General features: G+C 47.4%; 1 long non-coding RNA gene across 2 annotated transcripts; it reads right to left on the minus strand.

Moving 5' to 3' along the window:
* Positions 1-386: 386 nt before the first annotated feature.
* Positions 387-16,092, minus strand: LOC140634810 (uncharacterized). 2 transcript variants are annotated; one of them, XR_012032187.1, is made up of 5 exons: positions 15,580-16,092; positions 9,228-9,275; positions 1,759-1,907; positions 884-996; positions 387-768 (listed from the first exon to the last, which is right to left on the minus strand). It is a non-coding gene; the product is annotated as an uncharacterized lncRNA (long non-coding RNA). The 2 variants fall into 2 exon arrangements; XR_012032186.1 differs by having other exon boundaries at positions 387-996.
* Between the last annotated feature and the right edge of the window lie 5,709 nt (positions 16,093-21,801).

Consider the following 21,801-nt stretch of genomic DNA (forward strand, 5'->3'; position numbering starts at 1 on the left):
GGCAAAAATTATAAAAGCAAAAAATTAGAATATATAATATATATATTTCTGTTTATTTCAATATATGTAACATATTATATGTATATACTATATGTACATACATAATATATATGTAAACATCTAATATATGCACATACATATTATGTGTACATATATGTAATTATATGTATCATATATGTAAATACATGTAGATAGTACATATTTAAATATATACATAGAATCTATATATATAGATGTATATGTGTGTATATACTATATAAGTATATAGTATGTATAAATATGTAATATATGTACATACAATGTGTATCTATTAAGTACATATATGTATATATGTAAATATATGTATATACTGAATTTAAATATATGTAAATCTATATAGTATAAATATATATTCTTCTCCAATTATATATCAACTCCTATGTGTACATATATGTGCAAGCCCACATGCATATATTATACACAGGAAGGAAGCACACCCAACAATGATTATCTCTGGGTAGTGGAATTGTTTCTTTCTTCTCCTCCTTAGGGTCTTCTGTACTTTCCAATTATTTCATAATGAGCGATTATTTCTAGAATCAGGACAAAAGCGCACTTTTTTAAATGTGGAATTAATCAGGGTCAGTTCAAAATAAAACACCTGTTTTATTTTTTTATTTTTTTATTTTTTTCCAGCTTAAGCTACTGTTCTGTCGTCAGAGGTCCTGGGCCAGGACACCAGAAGGTGCTCTCACGTTTAGCGGGACATACAGGAAGGGGGAAGACAAACTGTGGAGGCAAAGAGAGGAGAGGGTGGCTGCCGCAGGCTCAGAAGCATCTCAGTGTGGGCCCGAGGAGGGAGGGGTTGGGAGAGAGGGGTGTTCTAGACAAATCTAGTTCCTACCAATCCGCAGCAAGGGAGGAAGCACGACTGGCACCAGGAGGCCCAGGCACGGAAGGTCCCGCAGCCCAGATTACACTTCAGGGGGTGATGCCAACCCACCGGGAGAGGATAGACTGGAGCAAAGCAGAGAAGACAATATGATAAAAGACATTGCTATCCGGCCATAAAAGACAGTGATGCCTCTAACTGTGCTTTCAACAGATGGTTAAACAGATGGCTAATGGCACGGAAAAATATCACAGTTTAATATTAAAGACAGAGTTACATAAAGAATAATATCTTACTTTATACAAAAAATTCACAGACTGGAAAAATTCTCTTTTTTCTTTTTTGTTTGTTTCAAGTTTTTATTTTTTATTTTATTTATTTATTTTTAGATAAAAAGCTTTTTAAAATATTTTATTTATTTATTCATGAGAGACACAGAGACACAGGCAGAGGGAGAAGCAGGCTCCATGCAGGGAGCCCGACGTGGGACTCGATCCCGGGTCTCCAGGATCATGCCCTGGGCTGAAGGCGGCGCTAAACCACTGAGCCACCTGGGCTGCCCTCAAGTTTTTATTTAAATTCTAGTTAACTTAGAGGGTAGTATTGATTTTAGGAGTACATTTAGTGATTCAGCACTTACATGAAACCTCCAGGGCTCATCCCAACAAGTGTCTCCTTAATTCCCACCACCTACCAGGCCCATCCTCTGCTCATCTCCCTCTGACAACCCTCAGTTTGCTCTCTACAGTTCAGAGTCACTTACGGTTTGTCTCCCTCTCTTTTCTCCCCCCCCTCCTATGTTCTCCTGTTCTGTTTCTGGAATTCCACATATGCGTGAAATACTATGGTGTTTGTCTCTGACTTAGCTCGCTCAGAATAATACACACCAGCTCCATTTATATTGCTGCAAATGGCAGACTGGAAAGGTTCTAGATGTTAACCGTAGTTATCCCCGGGAGGTAAGATGATGGGTGATTTTGTAGTCACTCCTGTATTTTCCAAATTTTCTGCAATGAGCAGATAACATATTTATCATCTGGGAAAAAAAAAAACAAATAAATGATAAATAGTATCAACATCCATACACATACGAGACAGGGCCCCACATCTCAGAAGGGCTGAGGATGCTGGACCAGAAACTTAGAAACAGGATCAGAGCAAAGGCCCACCTGTGCGGCGCTAGGGGGCTGAGGACCCCAAGACCAGGCGGAGCAGAGGAGGGGCCAAGTGGAACGGGGCAGGACAGAAGCCCGGGAGCCCAGGGCTCAGGAACTGGGGGTCAGTGGGCCACGGTTAGCACAGGGTTACTAACTGCCCCTCTGTGTCTGGGGGCCGCGCGGGGGCTGACCTTCCGGGTGGAGAAATGGAAAGCCAATGCTAGAAAACTGAGAGGAGTTCCTTGCCCTCTTGACACCTAGATGACTCCCCCGGATGGGCCCAGCCTTCTCGGCTCCTACCCATGGGCGGCCGCACGTGCTGGAGGAAACTTCACAATCCCACAGATCTGCCCTCTAATTTCACGGTCCCTGACCTCAGCGGGCCTCTGCACCAGGCTGGCTTCTCCTTTTCCTCTTCCACCTGTTCGGCAGGTTCTCCCAACCTATAGCTTCCTTTCCAAATCCTATCACTTCCCCTGACACCGTCGAACAGATGGCCTTGCCTCCTCCTCTTTTTTTATTAAACATTTTTTTTTTAAAGATTTCATGTATTCTTTTGAGAAAGAGAGAGAGAGAAAGCTCAACGCGGGGCTCAATCCCAAGACCCTGGGATCATGACCTAAACCGAAGGCAGCCGCTTAACCATCTGAACCACCCAGGCACCTTCCCTCCTCCTTTTCTTGGAAACCAGGCAAGGGCCAGAACTCTCAGTTCTCAATCCCCCTGCCCCCCCAGACCCCCAGCCCTCCAGCCCAGCGTTATCTGTATCTTCTTACCTTCCCTCCAAGCTTTGCTGTGTGCCAGGCACCATGCACATGGGGCAAGGACACAAATCAGGCACACTCCTGGCTTGCAGAAAGCTTGCTTTTCCTCTTCCTCCCCCATCCTCTTGTCCAAGGTCAAATATTGGATCTGGCCTTCAAGAGCATCCCCTCCCAAATCCTCCGGCCATGCCCTTTTATCTCTAATCTCCTCTTTTCAACTGCCTCTTCTTTCAGCATAAAAACAGACTCAAGAATTTCCATTCTGTTAAATTCGAAAACATTCTCTTAGCCCTCTCCAGCACACTTCCACACTTGCCCCCAACCCTCCACGCCAACATTACTGAAAATGCGAGTGTCCCATGCCCACATCCCCGCCCTGTGAGCTGACCTCTACCCTCATGGAGCCTCTCAACTGTGTGGTAGCAGAGGCCACTTTGGAGACGTGGTTAAATCCAAAGGACACCCTCTAGCCTTCTCTGATTTGATGAAGATAGGGAAGTGCCCTCTTCTATCGCATCAGATATTTCTCCCCACTCTCTGTTTCTTCAAACTCCTTCCTTTGGCCTCCAACTCACTTTCTAGTCTCATCCCTTTCTAGATTCCTTTTTGGACACCCCTCCTCCTGCCTCATAAACATCAGCATTCACCTAGGCTCTGCCCTTGGCTGCCTTCTCCTACCTCTTGTAAGTTCCCCTTGGTAAACACATCCAGACATATAACTTCAACTGCTACCTACACACAGATTATTCCCCCAAACACATTCCTAGGCCAGAATCTCCCATGAACTCAGAGCAGTACAGCGGGGTCACATCATATCCATGTTTGACTTCAGTGAATTCAGATATACTCGTTCATTAAGGTTTTTTTTTTGTTTTTTTGTTTTTTTTTTTTGTTTTTTTTTTTTTTTTTTTAGAGAGAAATAAAACAGTATAAATAGCCCAGGCCCTTCCATAAAACGAGGGCCTGGCCTGTAGTGAACGTTGTTACTCCGTGGTTTCCTTGGACATCTCATTCCGTAAATGCCTCTGCAATGGTGAACACCAGCCAGAGTCTAGTGTTTCAAGACACTCCAGGCCCCGAACACAAGCCAACTGCTTCATCTCATGTTCAACTAAAGCGCTGGAGCAAAAGCCAATGCAATGGCTCCTTAAGACATTTTCAAGTATAACTTATGCAACGTTCATCTCATACCTTAACTTAATCTTAGGAAGGCGGAAGATCTAAAGTCAGCGAGAAGGTGAAACTCAAGTATACTCAGAATTGTTCCCTGGGAAATCCCTTGAATTGCTCATGGCACGCAAGGTTGATACATATAACCCTACACAATAATATCAGCATATACGGTAATGTCCAAAATATTTTTGATATTGGGGGCACCTAGCTGCCTCAGTAAATAGACCACGCGACTCTTGATCTTGGGGTTGTGAGTTTGAGTCCATGTAGGGGGTAAAGTTTCCTTAAAAAAAAAAAAGAGAGAGAGGGAGAGAAAGAGTATGTAACGTATTTGTAGCTGACTACCAGTTGAGATAGCGCACATTTTCAGTCCTTGCTGTAGGAAAAATGCCGTGTTGAATTACACAAGTAAATTAAGTTATAGTCACACATGATATGATTTTACTGTATAATCAGTGCACCTTGGCTCCCCTTGAGAAGGTTCCAGAAAAGCTTCCCAGTGAAGAGTGGCCTGAGAGGATGTTCGGCAGAGGAGTTGGCCTGGTAAACCAACTGTGGTCAGCTTACTGTGGCCCCGCTACAGCACCAGGCCCCTCTTTGGTCCTCTACCAGTGTGACTGAATTAAGCTGAAGCACTACATAGAAAGGTCTGGAAGGCTGAAAAAACACAGGTTTTGACAGAAAATACCAAGTGACTTCAGCATTGCGTAAGTGTAAAATGTTGAGTCAGGGACAAGGGGATGGGACGGGCAGGTAAGAAGTGTTTGAAGATGGTCTGAACAGGTAGGGAGGGCCTACGGGTCTCGTACATCCCCAGGTGCTAGGCTACGAAGACTATAAGGTCTTATGTGCTAAGCTAAGAACTTGAAATTTTGTTCTAGAACTTCTGGGAAGCGTTAGCACTGTTTCCAGAGCTGCGGTGAGGAGAGAGGGTTGGCACTTTGCGTGGGGGACGATGGGGAGAGCACAGATCGCTGTGGGAAGAGGGTGTGGACAAGGACACCCTCTAGGAAGCTAGGAAGCCGTGAGGCTCCCTTACGGGGGAAATAAAGACGAGGCTGTTGAAGCCTCGGGCAGTTTTAAGGAAAGTCACCTTAAATGAAAACATTTGAACACCACATCCAGTAAACTGGTGATGTGCTGCTTTGCTGAGATTAAAATCATAAAGTTGCTCTCTGCATTAAATGTCACCACATCTTAACACATTCTTGTGTTGTCTCTGCATAAATGTCCTTCCTTCTCATTCTTCACCCCAGCCCTCCTGCTGGTCAGTGCCCGCCTTCTGGCAGGTAGCACACCCCCCCACCCCCCACTTTGACGCCCTCCTCCACCCTCTCCTCTGGCTCCTTTCACTTAGAGCCATGAATGCTCATTCCCACGGCTGCATTTCTTCCTTCTTGAGCTTCCCTGAGCTTCCCTGAGGCCTCCAGAGCCTGGTGCCCTGCCCCCTCTGCTGCCAGCCTCTCCTTTCTCTCTTGCCCGCCGCCTAATGTCACAAAAGAGCAGCCGGTACTCAGTGCCTCACCACCCACTCCCCCCATGGACGCCACATGGTCTGGTCTTGAGCCTCCCGGGGTCTGTCCTCCGAGGGCCTCACTCTCTAGGGGGACAGGGCATGCTCGCAAACAGCACCCCAAGGCTGAGTCGAACAACACAAATAAAGAGCGGGGGGATGGGGGTGGGGGGCAGGAGGCAGGGGGACAGGCAGGTATTAGAGCCAAAGACAGCAAAGGACCTGGTGGCCCACCTGGGCCTGGAAGACGTGCCGCCCTGTTCTCAGAAGTGACAAATGAAGCAAAAACAGGGAATGGGTTTCCCCAGCAGCAGAAAAGTCCAAACAGTGAGCCCAGGGTGCAAGTGGGGCCTGTCGGGGTGCACCGGCCCATGCCCTGGTCCCTTGGCCCTGCTCCCACGCAGCTGCGGGTGCCGGCGCCTTGAGCTGAGCGGCGGTCCCTGAGGTGCCCACACCAACCCCGAGCAAAGGCCGGCTGCTCCGTGGAGGTCCCATCCCTCTTCTTCAGTTTCCACAAAAGAGGAAAGGATGCAACCCGGAAAGAAGAGCAGGCACGAGGGGATTTTAATAAATGATGACCTGGAGGGAATCGGGAAATGGAGACAGGGATTGAAAACATATATTTGGGGTTAGAAAACATGTTTCTCTAGATGGGAAGAAGGGTATGTAAAAGAAGTTGTCATTGAAAAAAAATTAATTAATTAAAAAAAAAAAGAAGAAGAAGAAGTTGTCGTTGAAAAAGAAGCTGGAGGCAGCCCGGGGGGGCTCAGCGGTTTAGCGCCGCCTTCCGCCCAGGGTGTGATCCTGGAGTCCCGGGATCGAGTCCGGCATCAGGCTCCCTGCATGGGGCCTGCTTCTCCCTCTGCCTGTGTCTCTCAGGAATAAATAAATAAAATCTTTAAGAAAAAAGAAAAAGAAGCTGGAAATGCAATTGGGGCCTGGAACACCACGCTAAGGTTGTGGGGGGTGGTTTTTCCTGGTGGGGATGGGGTGTGCGTGGTTATTTCCAGGCATTGAAAAAGCATCGATGGTTATTGGATGAGACAAATGCCAAGCACGACTGAGAGTTTAGGAAACAACAAAGACAAAAAAGACTGAGGCCGCACCGAGCAAAACAGACCAGGCAGGGAACTCCTCAAAGTACAAGAAATCGCTGGTCAGACGGTGACCTTCGGAGACCGATCGAGGTGGGACGGTTCTCTCTCCGCTGCCAGAAGCTGAGGTCGGAGGCAGAACGAGGCCTTGGCCCGTGGGAGAAGCGGGGACCGCTTTTTGTGGGAGGACAGGAGGGTAAGACGGAGATTTCTAGTGAAGGACGGTGGGAGGAAGGAAGGTCATCATAGCCTCTAGGAACAGAATCCTTGGTGAGCGGCGCAGCCTTACTGGCTATTGAAATAGTGAAATGCTCTTATCTCAGCTGGTAAATAGTCACTACACCAACCCCCTCCCGGGCCACTGCCAGCACCAGTCCCTGAGCCGCTCCCAAGTTCCAGCAACCACGACCTCGGGCTTGACCCACAGAGGGCTTCCAGAACCTCCTACGTCATATTATGGTCCACGTCCTCTGTGCAGGCTGGTTGATACCTGTGCCGTACCGATGGGTAAGTATTCGGGGGCGGCTGGGCCACCCGGGAGCCCCTGAGGGCCGGGCCATGGGCTGGGACCCTCCTGTGGAGCCGCTGTGTCCAAGGCCGCCCGCCGCTCCGTCCCCTGTTGGGCTCCCAGTATGCGGCACGCGACAGTCAGCAGCCAATGGGAGGTTGGGCAATTATCAGCATTCTCAGTAATCATTTTACTTCTTTTTTTTATCCTGCTCTGGGCAACCATGAAATTTTAAGCAAAAGTAAACATTAAAAAAAAAAAAAGAGTCGCTAACTCGGATTTGCCCTTGGATTACTCTACATTTCACCAAATCACAAAAGAGATTAGGGAGCTTCCATTTGACCCAGAAAAAAAAAAAAGTATAAAGCCAAAGTGGACAGTGACAGTCTAATCTATTTATAACCATCCTCTTAAGAGACGCTGAATTTTGTAAAAGGCTGAATGCTTCAGGAAAAAGCCAACTCTGGCAGGAAGTAAATAGATATAAGTGGCTTGTGCTTGCTCGCTTGCTCATTTAGCAAAGTATTCTGAAGCAACTTTGTCCAATGAAGAAAAATATCGGACTTTTGATATTTATCCTCGAAACATAGGCATTCTTTAAACTGTACAATAGGTAAGTCTGGGCTATCAATTTTGGGGTGAATTGATTGCCCAGACTAAATCGCAGAAAAGCACTTGGAAGGGGCGGGAAAAAGAGTGCGGCAATTTCCCTATAAGTTAATCTCCGATCACCACATGACCCAGTGATCTCGCCCCTAGGCATGGACCCCAAAGAATCGAAAACAGGTCTTTCCAATTAATAACCTGTACCTGCACATTCATAACAGCGTGACGCACAACAGCCCAAAGGTGGAAACCATTCAAAGGTCCCCTAACGGGCAGCTGGGGACCCGGCTGGGCTGCGGCCCTTGTGTAGGCCGCCGCCGGGGAGGGAACCTGGGGGCCCAGGCCGAGCCTGGGGGCCACCGACGCCCAGAAAGCAGGGAGCCAGGGCCTGCGGGAAGGAGACACAGGGCCTGGGGTGCCTTTGGGGTGACGATCTGCTCTGGAACAACAGCATGACGGTGGAGGCGCGGCCCCGCGAGGCTACTGACCGCCACTGAGCTGCACCCCTGGTTGCCGGGGGCATCTGGGTGCTGGGGCGGGGGCAGCGACTCTGGGTGCTGGCTCAGGCCTTGCAGCCAGGGTCGTGGGATGGGCCCTCGGGCTCCCAGCTCGGTGCGAGCACTCGCTCTCAAATAAATAAATAAATCTTTTAAAACAATAAAGTAAAATAAAATAATAAAATAAAATAAAATAAAATAAAATAATAAAATAAAATAAAAAAATAGTTAAGTTGAAAGGCGCCTGGACCATGTGACTATTGGTCCCCGGGGCCTCAATCCCGGTCCCACGGTGGCTGTAGAGAATATTTACATAAAAATAACTTACAGAATAATCTAGAAAAAATACAATGGTTAACCTGACGCATCTTGTCATGGATCCTGTGCCACAACTTGTACAAAGGAGCGAGAGGAGATGGATGACTGGGCCGGGAGAGCCTAGGACGCCGGGTCCCCCAGCAGCCTCCCTGGGGGAGCACCAGGCCCCTCCAGCGCACCCGCCTCCGGCCCTGCCTCCCCCGCAGGCAGCAGCACTTCCTCCCCAGCTGGCTTTCTCTTTTTGTTTTTTCCAACAAGTCTCTAATTAGGTTTTTTTAGTCTTCAATATTTAACTGCTCTCATGTCACTGAAAAGACTCTTTTCCTGACACTTGATGTAAAGGAACTAAGGACAAACTACGTTGTGCTCATAAAAATAAGTCATTGTTCCACCCAGCCAGAAAATGGGCCAGCTCACTTTTTATTATTTATTTATTTTTTTTCCAGCTCACTTTTTAAGTGGAAGCTTGTAACGAGCTCCAGGCCAAAGCTTCAGGTAAAAAAAAAAAAAAAAGAAAAGACCAAAACCAAACCGATCTGACAGCCACAGAGGACAACCATAGGCCAGTCGGGCAGCCGGGTGACCTGCTCTGGGGACGCGGAGGGTGGGAAGAGGGCGGGGGGGGGGATGGCTCTCTGTGCACCCAGCCCATCGCCAAAATGACCCCAGAGCTTTCCCCGCTTTCAATGTCAGTCGCCTTCATATGTGAGCACTGTAAATACTTACGTCGTGACAATTGTGCATGACCTGGGATAGAAACATCTCGCTTCTTGCCTGTGGAAGAGATGGAAAATTCTCTGACACACGCACATACACACAAACATTCAATTTTAGATTTCCTATAGATTTCTGAGTCAAAAACAACATCTAAGGCTGCTATTTTAAAACCAAATCACAGAATTCTTTTTTTATGACAGGAAACTATCCTAACAATGACACCTTATTTCCTGAAAACGACAAGAAAATGCCACATATTTCCACGTTGACTTTACCAGACCCCGAAGGCTCCGAATCCTACGTCTCAGTCACACAGATGTGTATGGCATATGGCATTTGAAACTAAGCACGTTTTCTATTCCGAGGTCATGCTCGGTGTCTAGGAAACACATGAAATTTTGGGCAAACTGAAATATGTAAAAAAATATTAACGCCTGAGAATGGTTAATATTAATTTTAACTGAGATATCGCTGTTGGATAACTGTAAGGCTCTCAAAAACCATTTAATCTAATTTTGTCTTATGAATGTCTGTTTTTTTTTTAAGAGTTTATTTATTTATTCCTGAGAGACACAGAGAGAGAAGCAGAGACACAGGCAGAGGGAGAAGCAGGCTCCATGCAGGGAGCCCGACGCGGGACTCAATCCCAGGACCCCGGGGTCACGGCCTGGGCCCAAGGCAGATGCTCACTTGCCGAGCCCCGGGGAGCCTGTCTTAGGAATCCCAACACCCCGAACAAAGCTGCCAGCCTTGGGATACATGGTATCATCCGTTTTCCTTCCTGGTTTAGAAGCAGCAGTAAAGGGACAGTAAAGGGACAAGAGACTCAGACTCTTCCGTGGTCGCCGAAGTCTTGAGATGGTTTAAACTAAACTGGAAGGAGAAAAGACAAGGCCTAAGGGATCGTGACCCAAGCGAGTTCCCCGGAGCCCCTGTGGCACCCGGTGGTCCCTTGCTTGCGGCCCACGGCCAGTTGTGCCCGGCCACTCTCCGCCCCTGGAGTCACAGAGCTGCCATCAGTTCCCTGCTCTCCTTCCTTTTTTTTTTTTTTTTTTTAAGATTTTATTTATTTATTCATGATAGACATAGAGAGAGATAGAGAGAGGCAGAGACCCAGGCAGAGGGAGAAGCAGGCTCCCTGCAGGGAGCCCAACAGGGGGCTCCATCCCGGGACCCTGGGGTCATGACCCGGGCCCAAGGCAGGTGTGAACCCCTGAATCCCCCAGCGATCCCCCCTCCTTTAACCCGTGCCCCGGAGCTTCCTGGCTCCTTCTCCGGGTCACCTGGTTAACATTCCACAGACGCGTCGGCCTAGCTGGTCTGGCCAGTCCTGCTACAGGCAGGGCCCGCGGGGCCCGGACGGCCGTGGCTTGGGGCAAGAGCCCCGGTTCACCAAGGCGGCGGGACTTTGCAGAGGCTGCTGCCCCCACAGCGGCGGAAAGCCCGTTTGGCCAGCCTTGGTGTCCTTGTCCGCCTTCTGGTGTGAGGGAGGGTCCCGGTCCCTCGGCGGAGGCCGAGCAGGCCGACCCCACGGAGCCCCCAGGTGCGGCTGCAGAGGAGGGAGGGCCCCGCGGTCCCCCCGGCCGCGTGAGCCAGCAGCCTGTCCCGGGCCGGCAGAGAAGGCCTGGGGTGCCACTGCGGCTCCCAAGCCCCGATGTCATCTGTGAACTGGGACGACAGGGCCGGCACCGGCATCTCCAAGGTTAAAACCAACAGCGCTCGGGCGAGCTCGGGGCCCTTTCCCGACACTGATGGGGCTACCTGGCTCCCACGGGCCCCCCACTGGGCAGCTCCCCGCTCCACGGAGGGGGCCCTGGGGACACACTGGGGGCGCTTCACACCTCGAGGACAGGGGAAGCCAGGGCGGACCCCGAGCTCCGGGGCTGCGCCAAGCCACAGGCGGGTCTGGCCGAGAGGGCCCAGCGACTGCGATGGGGACGGGCCCGTCCAGGTCTCCCGCCTGCCTGTGCCCCTGTGACAGCCGCCACCTGCCACCTGCCACCTGCACGGAGAGCCGCTTGCAGAGCTGAGGGAGCAACAGCCATCCGTGCACCCACCGCCGCTGGGCCACACCCCTGCTGCGCTCCGGGCACCCCTCCAGCACCTCGGGGGACCCCACCTCACCTGGTGGCAGAAGGGCCTGCTCAGTTAATAGCTGTTGGAGAAAGCCGGACGCCGGGGGCCCAGCAGCTGAGCCTTGGGCCCAGGCCATGACCCCGGGGTCCCAGGATCGAGTCCCGCATGGGGCTCCCCGCAGGGAGCCTACTTCTCCCCCTGCCTGGGTCTCTGCCTCTCTCTGTGTCTCTCAGGAATGGATATAAAAAAAAAAAAATCTTTTAAAAAAATGTGCTGGAATGAAAGAGGGTTAGAGATGCTCACGGATAATTGGGGGCCACGAGGCTGAGAGCCTATCAGTATCCGAGCGATTTCTGGTCATCCTGTGGGGCAGGGTTGAGCACACTTGCCCTGTGCGGGGCCACGGAGAAGAGATGTGAAGCTTTACCGTCTACAGGGGCTCCAAACCACCTAGTTTGGAAGCAGCCGTAGATCATATGTAAATGGGTGGATGTGACCATGTTCCAGTAAGACTTTATATTCATACACGGAAATCTGAAGTGCATATACTCTGCACGTCACAAAGTATTCTCCTTTTGATTTTTCACCCATTCAAAAATATAGGGACTACCTGGGGGGCTCAATGGCTGAGCGCCTGCCTTCGGCCCAGGCCATGGTCCTGGGGACCCGGCGTCGGGCTCCCTGCATGGAGCCTGCTTCTCCCTCTGCCTGTGTCTCTGCCTCTCTCTCTCTCTCTCTCTCTGTGTGTGTGTGTGTCTCTCTCATGCATAAATAAATAAAATATTTTTTAAAAAGTGGTTGCATTCAAAAATATAAACATCATTCTTAGTTCAGAAATCCTATAAAACCAGGCAACAGCTGGATTGGACCCTTGAGCTACTTTGACAAACCCTGGCTTTAGGTAATATAGGAGCCAAGTGGATGAGGAAGTAGGGAGATGACAAAATACGCCTCGAGTGTCTACCGTTGGCCAGAGACGATACCAAGTGCTGCTGAGGATGCAGCAAGGATGGGAAACGAGCAAAATCCCTGCCCTTGGGAAGCACATGTCCTAAGCAAGAGATGCAAATAATAAACAAGATCATTCAGGTTAGGTGCTCAGTGCAGAGGAAATGAACAGGGCAATGAGATAGACCGCGTCAGGGAGGCAAAGACAACCCTTTTTATCTCTGTGCTAGTTTCCTGTAGCTGCCATGACACAAGGCCACAAATCAAGTGGCTTAAAAACCAGAAACTTAGTCTATCATAGTTTTGGAGGCCGGAAGCCCCGAATCAGGGTGTCGGCTGGCAGTACTTTCTACAGAAGCTTCAGGAGAGAACCGCTCCTGCCTCCTCCGACTCCAGGGCTGTCAGCATCCCTTGGCATTTCTTGCCCAGTGAGAGCTTCAGTCCAGTCCCCGCCTCGGGGGACACATTTGCCTCCTGGTCTGTGTGCTCTGCTCTCCAGCCTCCCATGTCCCTCCGCCAAAGGCACTTGTCACTAAATTTAGGGCCCACCTGAATAATCTCCTCATCTCAAGATCCTTAACTTAAACTGTATCGGCAAAGACCCTTTCTCCAAATAAGGTGACATTTTGCAGGTTCGGATAATTCCTGAATTCTCTTTGCTGGAGTAAATGAAGTCGCAGCCCACCAGCAGGTAAGTGTAGACCTAACAATGACCGACGGGAAGGCACCATGCTGCAGCCACCACTGACGCAATGGACTCAGGAGAAAACCGTGGGTGGAAAGGCCATTCGCACAGACCCTGTGTGTCCTCCAACAGATTACTTATTAATCACAAAGGGGACAGGTACCTTTGCAGTAAAGAAACCCGATGAAATGCTTCCGAACCAAGCGACCAGGCCTTCCACCGACGTCATCTGAAGTGATGTACTGAGGCCCCAAGCTCACCTGCCCAGTTTCCCAACAGAAATGTATGAACTGAGTCTACTTATAAGGGAACAGAGCCAAACTGAGGGACATTCTGCTGATCTGGATTTGCCAAGATAAGCTGACTGATTCTACTAGACCATGAACTCCTAAAAGACAATATCCGTGTCTTACTCATCTGCCAATCCCCAGCACCAAGAATGAGAAACTAGTGAAATAATGTAAAGTATGTACAACAGATACTATTGACCTGCTTAAACTACCATAAAAGATTAGTTAACAGCTTGGAAAATACGATCACAATATATATATTAAATAAGAAAAGCAGCAGCACCTGGCTGGCTCAGTCGGAAGAGAGTGCGACTCTTGATCTTGGGGTTTTAAGTTCGAGACCCATGTTGGGTGTAGAGATTATTTAACTTAATAAATATTTTTTTAAAAGATAAATTTCTGGGATCCCTGGGTAGCTCCGCAGTTTAGCACCTGCCTTTGGCCCAGGGCACAATCCTGGAGTCCCAGGATCGAGTTCCGCGTCAGGCTTCCGGCGTGGAGCCTGCTTTTCCCTCTGCCTGTGTCTCTGCCCTCTCTCTCTCTCTCTCTATGTCTATCATGAATGAATAAATAAAAAATCTTTTTAAAAAAATGAAAAATAAAATAAATATAAAAAGATAAATTTTTAAGAAAAGGTTAATGAAAAACACAGTTCATAAAAGTATGGTCATTTGTAGCAGGTTTTCAGGAAAAAATTGAAACAATCTTCTTGAAAATGTTAATAGTGGTTGTCCCTGGGTGGGAGGGTTATATCACTAGTTTCTTTTTTTCTTCTTTTTGCACGATTGTACATTTTACACATTTTCTGGAGTATGCATCACCTTGTAATAATGAGGTCCAATCACTGATGACACTGGTCTATTCTAAGAAGTAATAGATGTGGCCACTCTTTCCCTCCAAACGTAATTAAAACACATTATCACACCTAAACTGTACACTAACGTTTTACAAAACATTTTTCTTAAGTATGAGTCTCTCCAACCAGAGCACTCGTGCGTTTTCAAAAATGCAAATGCCATGGCCCCACTAAGACCAAATTAGTAAAATCTTCAGGAGTAGGGGCACCAGGTGGCTTAGTTGGTTAAGTGCACAACTCCTGGTTTGGCTCAGGTCATGATCTTCCGGGTCATGGGATTAAGTCCCGTGTCAGGCTCCATGCTCAGAGTGAAGACTTCTAGTCCCTCTCCCACTGCTCCCCCCCTAGCTCTCACACTCTCCCTCCTAAATAAATAAATAAATAAATAAATAAATAAATAAATAAATAAATAAATAAAATATTTTTAAAAAATCTTCAGGAATAATACCTGGCTAGATGTCCTTGATAAAAATTCTGGAGTTGCTTGCTAGCTTTGTCATTCCTATATTAAGAACCAGTGTTGGGGGACGCCTGGGTGGCTCAGCGGTTGAGCATCTGCCTTTGACTCAGGGTGTGATCCTGGAGTCCCAGGATCAAGTCCCTCCCTCTGCCTATGTCTCTGCCTCTCTCTCTGCCTCTCTCTCTGTCTCTCATGAATAAATAAATAAAAATCTTAAAAAAAAAAAAAAAAAAGAACCAGTGTTGGGCAGCCCCGGGGGGCTCAGCAGTTTAGGGCCACCTTCAGCCCAGGGTATGATCCTGGAGACCCAGGATCAAGTCCCACATCGGGGTCCCTGCATGGAGCCTGCTTCTCCCTCTGCCTGTGTCTCTGTTTTTTTTTTCTCTCTCTCTCTTTCTCTGTCTCTCATGAATAAATAAATAAAATCTTAAAAAAAAAAAGAACCAGTGTTTTTGGTGTTATATGTAAGTGATGAATCACTAAACTATACTCCTGAGACCAAAAAAATAAATAAATAAAAAGTTGAAAACCTAGGTTCCATTGCATAATATGTACGATTTTATTGGCACGTGTCTCTGAAACTGTACTTATGGCTCTCTCTCCCGAACATCAACTTTGAACTCCTGAAGGCAGGGAATTTTGTTTGATTCTCTTCCTTTTACAATGACTGATGAATAAGTAGTGCTCCGTCCGTGTTCGCAGGGTTGGGTGGGCGCTTGCATGCAAGAATAAATCGGCCCCATTCACCTTACTCCTTATTTCTGCCACTGTTTTTTAGCCCAGATCTAGCTTGCTCATGTGCAAAATACAGGCATCCCTCAGAGATATTGCAATTTGGTTCTAGAGCAATAAAAACAACGCAAATATTGTACATAAAAGTGAGTCAAATATATATTTTTTGTTTTCCAGTGTATACGAAAGCTGTGTGTACGCTATGTAGTGGTCTATAAGATATGCAATAGCATTACGTCTAAAAAAATGTATGACCTTAATTAAAAAATACTTCACTTAACATAACCATCAGCTGGACTTTTGGAGAGTCATACCTTTGTGCTGATGGAGGGTCTTGCCTCCGTGTGGATGGCTGCTGGCTGACGTGGGTGGGCATTGCTGAAGGTGGGGTGACTGTGGCAACCTCACGATAAGGCAACAATAAAGTTGCACATCGATAGACTCTTTCCTCCTTTCAGGAATGATTTCTCTGCGTAGCACGTGATGCTGTTTGATTGCATTTCACCCACAGTAAAACTTCTTTCAAAATTGGAGTCCATCCTCTCAAACCCTGTCGCTGTTTTATCAACTAAGTTCACGCAAATCCTAAATCCTGTGTTGTCGTTTCAACAATCTTCACAGCATCTTCACCGGGAGTTGATTCCATCTCAAAAAACTACTTTCTTTGCTCATTCTTAAGAAACAACTCCTCATCCGTTCAAGCTTTATCATGGCATCGCAACAATTTGGTCATGTCTTCTGGCTCCACTTCTAATTCCAGTTCTCTTGCTAATTTTCACATCTGCAGTTACTTCCCCCACTGAAGTTTTGAACCCTGAATTTGTAAAAAAAAAACAGTATCTGCAAAACACAACCAAGCAAAGGACAATAAAACGAGGCATGCCTATAATCATGTTAGGCAGCTAGAATTGTTGGTTTTTTGTTTTTTGTTTTTTTTAGATTTTATTTATTTATTCATGAGGGACACAGTGAGGGGCAGAGACACAGGCAGAGGGAGAAGCAGACTCCCTGTAAGGAGCCCAGTGTGGGACTTGATCCAGGACCCCACGGTCACGGCCTGAGCTGGAGGGAGATGCTCAACCACTGAACCACCCGGGTGCCACAGGCAGCTAGAATTATAACCTGACCAAAAAAGAAAACAACTTCAGAAATATAAAATAATTCTAGTAGGTAGATTTTCTGCATGGAGATGACAATGAGGCATAAAGATATGGAGTGGCTTCATGCACAAGATATTTTTAGAATGCAAACCAAACTCTTCCGTAGCTTTTTATCCATACCAGGCACTAGTCCAATAATATCAGGCATTTGGCCATCATCTCTAATTAATTCAATTCTACAATGAATTCAATATTCTTCAATAACTCTCTTTTCCAAAAATGCATTTGAGGTATTGATGTTGACATTTTATTAATAGCTCTGCAATACTTGCGCTCTGTATAACACTAATATCAAGTACCCAAAAATAAGATGAACTGGAACTCAATTTTTCCTAGATATACTTTGACCCTATTTGCAAAGTAAGTATAGTATAAATTATGTGTATGGCCAACAATTTATCCACACATCCAGATTTTTATCCAGTGCTTAGTATCTATCCGTTACTGTGGAATTTACATATATTCAATGACCAGGGAGGGGTTTGCAAAAATGACCACAAATTCTCCCCGCTTCGTCCAGAGCCTTCCAGTGTGATACGGCATTTCCCACCAAAAGGTAAAATCTATTTCCCCAACCCTTGTGTCCTAGTTGGTCCTGTGACCTATGGAAAAAACGTGATGCAGGCAGTGACTTTCCTTCCCCAATGAGGCTTAACTCTCTTGCTGTATTTGGGGCCCTAACACCACCGTGTGGATGAGCCTGAGCTAGTCTGCTAGAGAAGAAACCTGGAGGCACACCAAGGTCCTCTGGCCAACTGCCAGACGTATCAGCAAGGCCTTCCTGGTTGCTTGGCCACCATCTAACCCATCGGCTGACTCTAGACAAGCGGCAAGCCCAGAAGAAATCAGCTGAGCTCCCCAGACCAGAAATGCCTGACCACAGAATCACGAACTAAACATATGGTTGTTTTATGCCATATAGTGTTTTAAGCCACTAAATTGGGGATGGGGAAGCTTTACTAGCAAAAGCTGTCTGACCAAAACAGCCAATAGTTGTATGGTCCAAAGCACTACCGTCTAATGAATTCATTAGACATTTGGGGACATTTTTTTAAAGATTTTATTTATTTATTCATGAGAGACACAGACACAGAGGGAGAAGACACACACACTTGATATTAGTGTTATACAGAGTGCACAGGGGAGAAGCTCCCCTGCAGGAAGCCCGATGGGGGACTCAATCCCCCGGGATCATGCCCTGAGCCAAGGATAGATGCTCAACCACTGAGCCACCCAGGCATCTTGTGTTAAGGGACTTTTGTGGGACGTTCTTATAAAGTCAAATCTTCAGAGTCTCAATTCTCTTTGCCCTGCATGACAAACGAAACAGCTCCTGGAAGCCCAGGAAGCTCACTGAGGCTTGGGGGGGGAAACACCACAGCTCATTTAGCAAACATTTACTGAGCGTCTACGGAGTCGATGGGAATACGAAGATGATGAAATAACTCAGGCTCTGCTCCCTAAATTTTTAGTCAAGGAAATGGAAAAACCCAATAGTAATCAGAGGATGAAAATAAAATCTGATAATCTCTGTGTAGGAGTCAGGCCTGCCGGAGGTGGGGAAAGAGGAGGGATCCAAGGCCTCTGGGTGCTACCCTGGAAGCCAGATCCTGAGCGATCAACTGAGCCAGCAGGAGAAGTGGGTGCTGGGAGTTCGTAGGGTCCAGGAGAGAGGAGGGAACCCGGATCCCATTCGTTATAACTTCAGGTGGTTCCCGGGATTGGGAGCTGAAGCACAAAATTGAGAACCAGGCAGACAAGAGTGGAGCTGGAGGGAAGGGAGGAGGGGATGGCGGCCGGCGAGTGCAGGGGTCAGGCTAAGACTTTCCAATTTCATTTGGAAGGGGAAGGGGAGCCACTGAAAGTTTTTAGGGTGGAGAGACGACATGAAAAATTTGCTCGACTTGCCAGGAGCAGGAATGGTGGCAGCGATGTCCACTGGAGACAGGGAGACCGAGGTCAAGCACCAAAGGTCTTGGAGTCGTGGTCTCCGCGTGATGGGCTACAGTGGTGGACACTGAATTCGTGCATAGACTCGGGCTGGGGTGGTTGGGGCAGGAGATAGCTGTCAAGGGTAGATTAGGGACTCACTAAGTGCAGTAGACGAGCTAGTTCCAAGATAAGAGTTGGAAGCTGAGTTTTTTTTAAAAAAGTTTTCGTTTTTGTTTTTAAGCCTCCACATTTTAAAAATTTAAGAGAGAGAGCGAGCGAGCAAGCATGAATGGAGCTAGAAGCAGAGGGAGAGGCAGAGGGAGAAGCAGACTCCCCGCTGGGCCGGGAGCCCGACATGGGGCTCCATCCCAGGACCCTGAGATTGTGACCTGAGCCCAATCCAAGAGCCAGGGGCTCAGCTGACTGAGCCCCCCAGGTGCCCTGGAAGCTGTGCTTTGGCATACCGAGTCCAGGGCCTCCATGGGAACCCCAAATGGAAACGTCCACCAGGAGTGTGCTGCTGGGGAGCTCAGTAGAGACACGAAAGCTAAAGGGGCAGACTTAAGGGGATGGACACAGAGCTTCCCCAGGAGCCTCTGGGGCTCTGCCCTTGGGAAAGCTCTCCTTTCTGGTTTCCATGTCTGAAAATTGAAGATATTAATCACTACGTGACAGGGTTGTGGTGAAAACTACGTGTCATAATACTAAACACAATGCTTTGTGCATCATGGACATTCAACATGTGCCTGTCGTGAATGCGTACCAAGCAGGGACTGTTCAGGGAGAAAAGGCCCATGAGGGGTGGGGATGGGGGGAGCTCCAGAGTTTAAGAAACAGGCTAAAGAGCAAAGGATACTAAAAGAAAAAAAAATGAACGGAAGAAAAAAAGATAACAGGCAGGTACCATTCGGAAAGCCTCTGGGTGATATAAGCCTACCGTCTTCCAAAGAAGGTCGTACGCACTGACCGATCATTCCTCCACTGTGTATCTAGCCTAAGGAAATAATAATATTTTTTAGAAATTAAGAACAATATGGGGCACCTGGATGGCTCAGTCAGAGAAGCGTCTCTGCCTTTGGCTCAGGTCATGACCCCGGGGTCCCAGGATGAAGCCCTGTCCCGCTCCCTGCTCAGCCGGGACCCCGCTTCTCCCTCTGAACCTTCGCTCCTGCTCTCTCTCTCTCTCACTTGCTCTTTCTCTCAAATAAATAAATAAATTTTTTTTAAAAAATTAAGAACAATATTTGTATAAAATGTTTATTGTGATTTAAATAAACATAAACAGAGTTTTTATAACTCTGGTAAATTTACAGGACCTATTTTATAACAAGGGTGGTGGGTCTGAGTTGGGGCAGGGACGACAAGTGAGGACGTTCATAAACTAGAACGAAACATACCAACTATGACTAGAGATCAGATTATATGAGAATTTAAAAAAAATTAAAAATAAGATTATACGAGAATTTCTGATTTTTGTTATTCCTTAATTCATTATAGTGAGAGTGTGTTATTGACACCCCAAAAACTATGCCTAAAAAAAAATTAGATATTTTACTGGGGGGTCCCTGGGGGGTCAGCGGTTTAGCACTGCCTTCAGCCCAGGGCGTGATCCTGGAGACCCGGGATCGAGTCCCATGTCGGGCTCCCTGCATGAAGCCTGCGTCTCCCTCTGCCTGCGTCTCTGCCTCTCTCTCTCTCTCTCTCCCTGTGTCTCTCATGAATAAATAAATTTTAAAAATCTTTTAAAAAAAAGATAAATAGAATCTTAAAAAAAAAGAGATATTTTACTGAGGGGAAGAGGAGCAAGAGAAAACTCACCTTGTTTCCAATGTCACTCAAAACATGACCTCTACCTTTGATTGTTTCTAATGATTCTGAGTCGTCTTCATCATGTAATCTTCCTCCTGCCAAACTCAGCTGGTTGGATTGTTTGAGTTTTCCTACTTCCTACCTTCCTTCCCTTTCTTTTTTTTTTTTCCTTCCTTTTCTTCCTTCCCTTTCTTGGCCTTTTCCCTCTGCTGGAACTGCCTCCTGGAGACTAATACCTGACCTCTAACTAGACAGGCCTGTCTATCAAAACATACCTATCCCACCAGCCCCCCCCTCCGCCCCTCTGACCCACCTGGATCTAATCTCTAATCTCTCTTTCTAGTCCGTGACTACAGTTTTGTGCTTCCTTCAAGGCATTACTATTCCATTTCATGCCCAAAATACTCACCCTAAGGTCATTCTACCAACAAGCTTGGGGATGGGGGCTGGGGAATCTCCAAACACTGTAAAATCATTGCAAAACTCTGTGTGTGTGTGTGTGTGTGTGTGTGTGTGCACATACATGCATTTTTTTTTTTTTTAAAGACAGAGAGAGAGAGGACTCAGAACTTTCACCAGATTCTCAAATTTTCCATGAGCCAAAAGACGGTAAGAAAGGCCATTCAACTCTCACTTGGTCCTTTCATCCTACGGGCTCTAGAGGCACCTCCAGGGCTTCTCCAGCGTGATGCCTCCTGGGTGCCTGGGAAGGAGCCTTGCACAAAACAGGCACCTGGTTGTGGAATCCAACTGAATGGAGTCAACACAGAGGTTGGCATCTACCACGCAGAAAGGGGAAAAGTCTCAAAAAGAAAGAAAAAAAAAAGAGAGAGAAAAACACCCCCTTCACTCCTCCAATGTAAAGATTCGATCACAACCCACACAAGAACAAAAGTGAAAGTGAAAACGTTGTATTTTCTTTAAAACCTAGGGCCCAGCCTGCCAGCAAGGCTCGGATTAGGGGATCAGGCGAGGTCGTGAGCAGTCCTCAATCTGCCCCTGACTCACTTCTATTTCGAGTAATAATTCTCTCAAACTCACTATACCTCATTTCCTATTTATGCAACACGGGAAAATAGTTCTTGTCCCTTATCTACCCAATGAGGAGGACGTCAGGAAAACAGATGACACACAGAATGCTTTCTGAACACTTCATTAGGCGGGCTCCACAAATCTTTTCATCAGAAAGCCTGTGGTTGCAAAGGGCCGCCCAGCCGTGGTGCTCGGTTTTGATGTCCCGAAGCTTGCTTTCAGGTCTAAAATATTTCCAAATGTGCTCAAGTTTAACATCGACGGTAAGAAGAATCCTGGGCTGGAATGCACTCTGACCACACTCCAGAGCAGCATTTCTCAATTTTTAACCCGTATTCCCATTTGATAAGCCTTAGAAATCTCGCTCCCTCTTTAAACTCTGTATTATGAAAACAAGGCTTGGGTTCCCCCTTTTCCCCCCTTTTCACGCTTTTATGATAAACACCACTCGGCAGTAAAAAGGCATGGACTACTGGTGTGTGGGGGCGTGGATGCCTCTCAAGGAGAGCCTTCTGCTGAATAAAAGAGGCTGGACCCAAAGGAGGACACTGTAGGACTCTCTTCCTAGAAGAGCAAATGCCTCTACCTGCAGGGGATCGGCGG

Source organism: Canis lupus, chromosome 6 (genome assembly GCF_048164855.1).
Source record: "Canis lupus baileyi chromosome 6, mCanLup2.hap1, whole genome shotgun sequence".
NCBI lineage: Eukaryota > Metazoa > Chordata > Mammalia > Carnivora > Canidae > Canis > Canis lupus.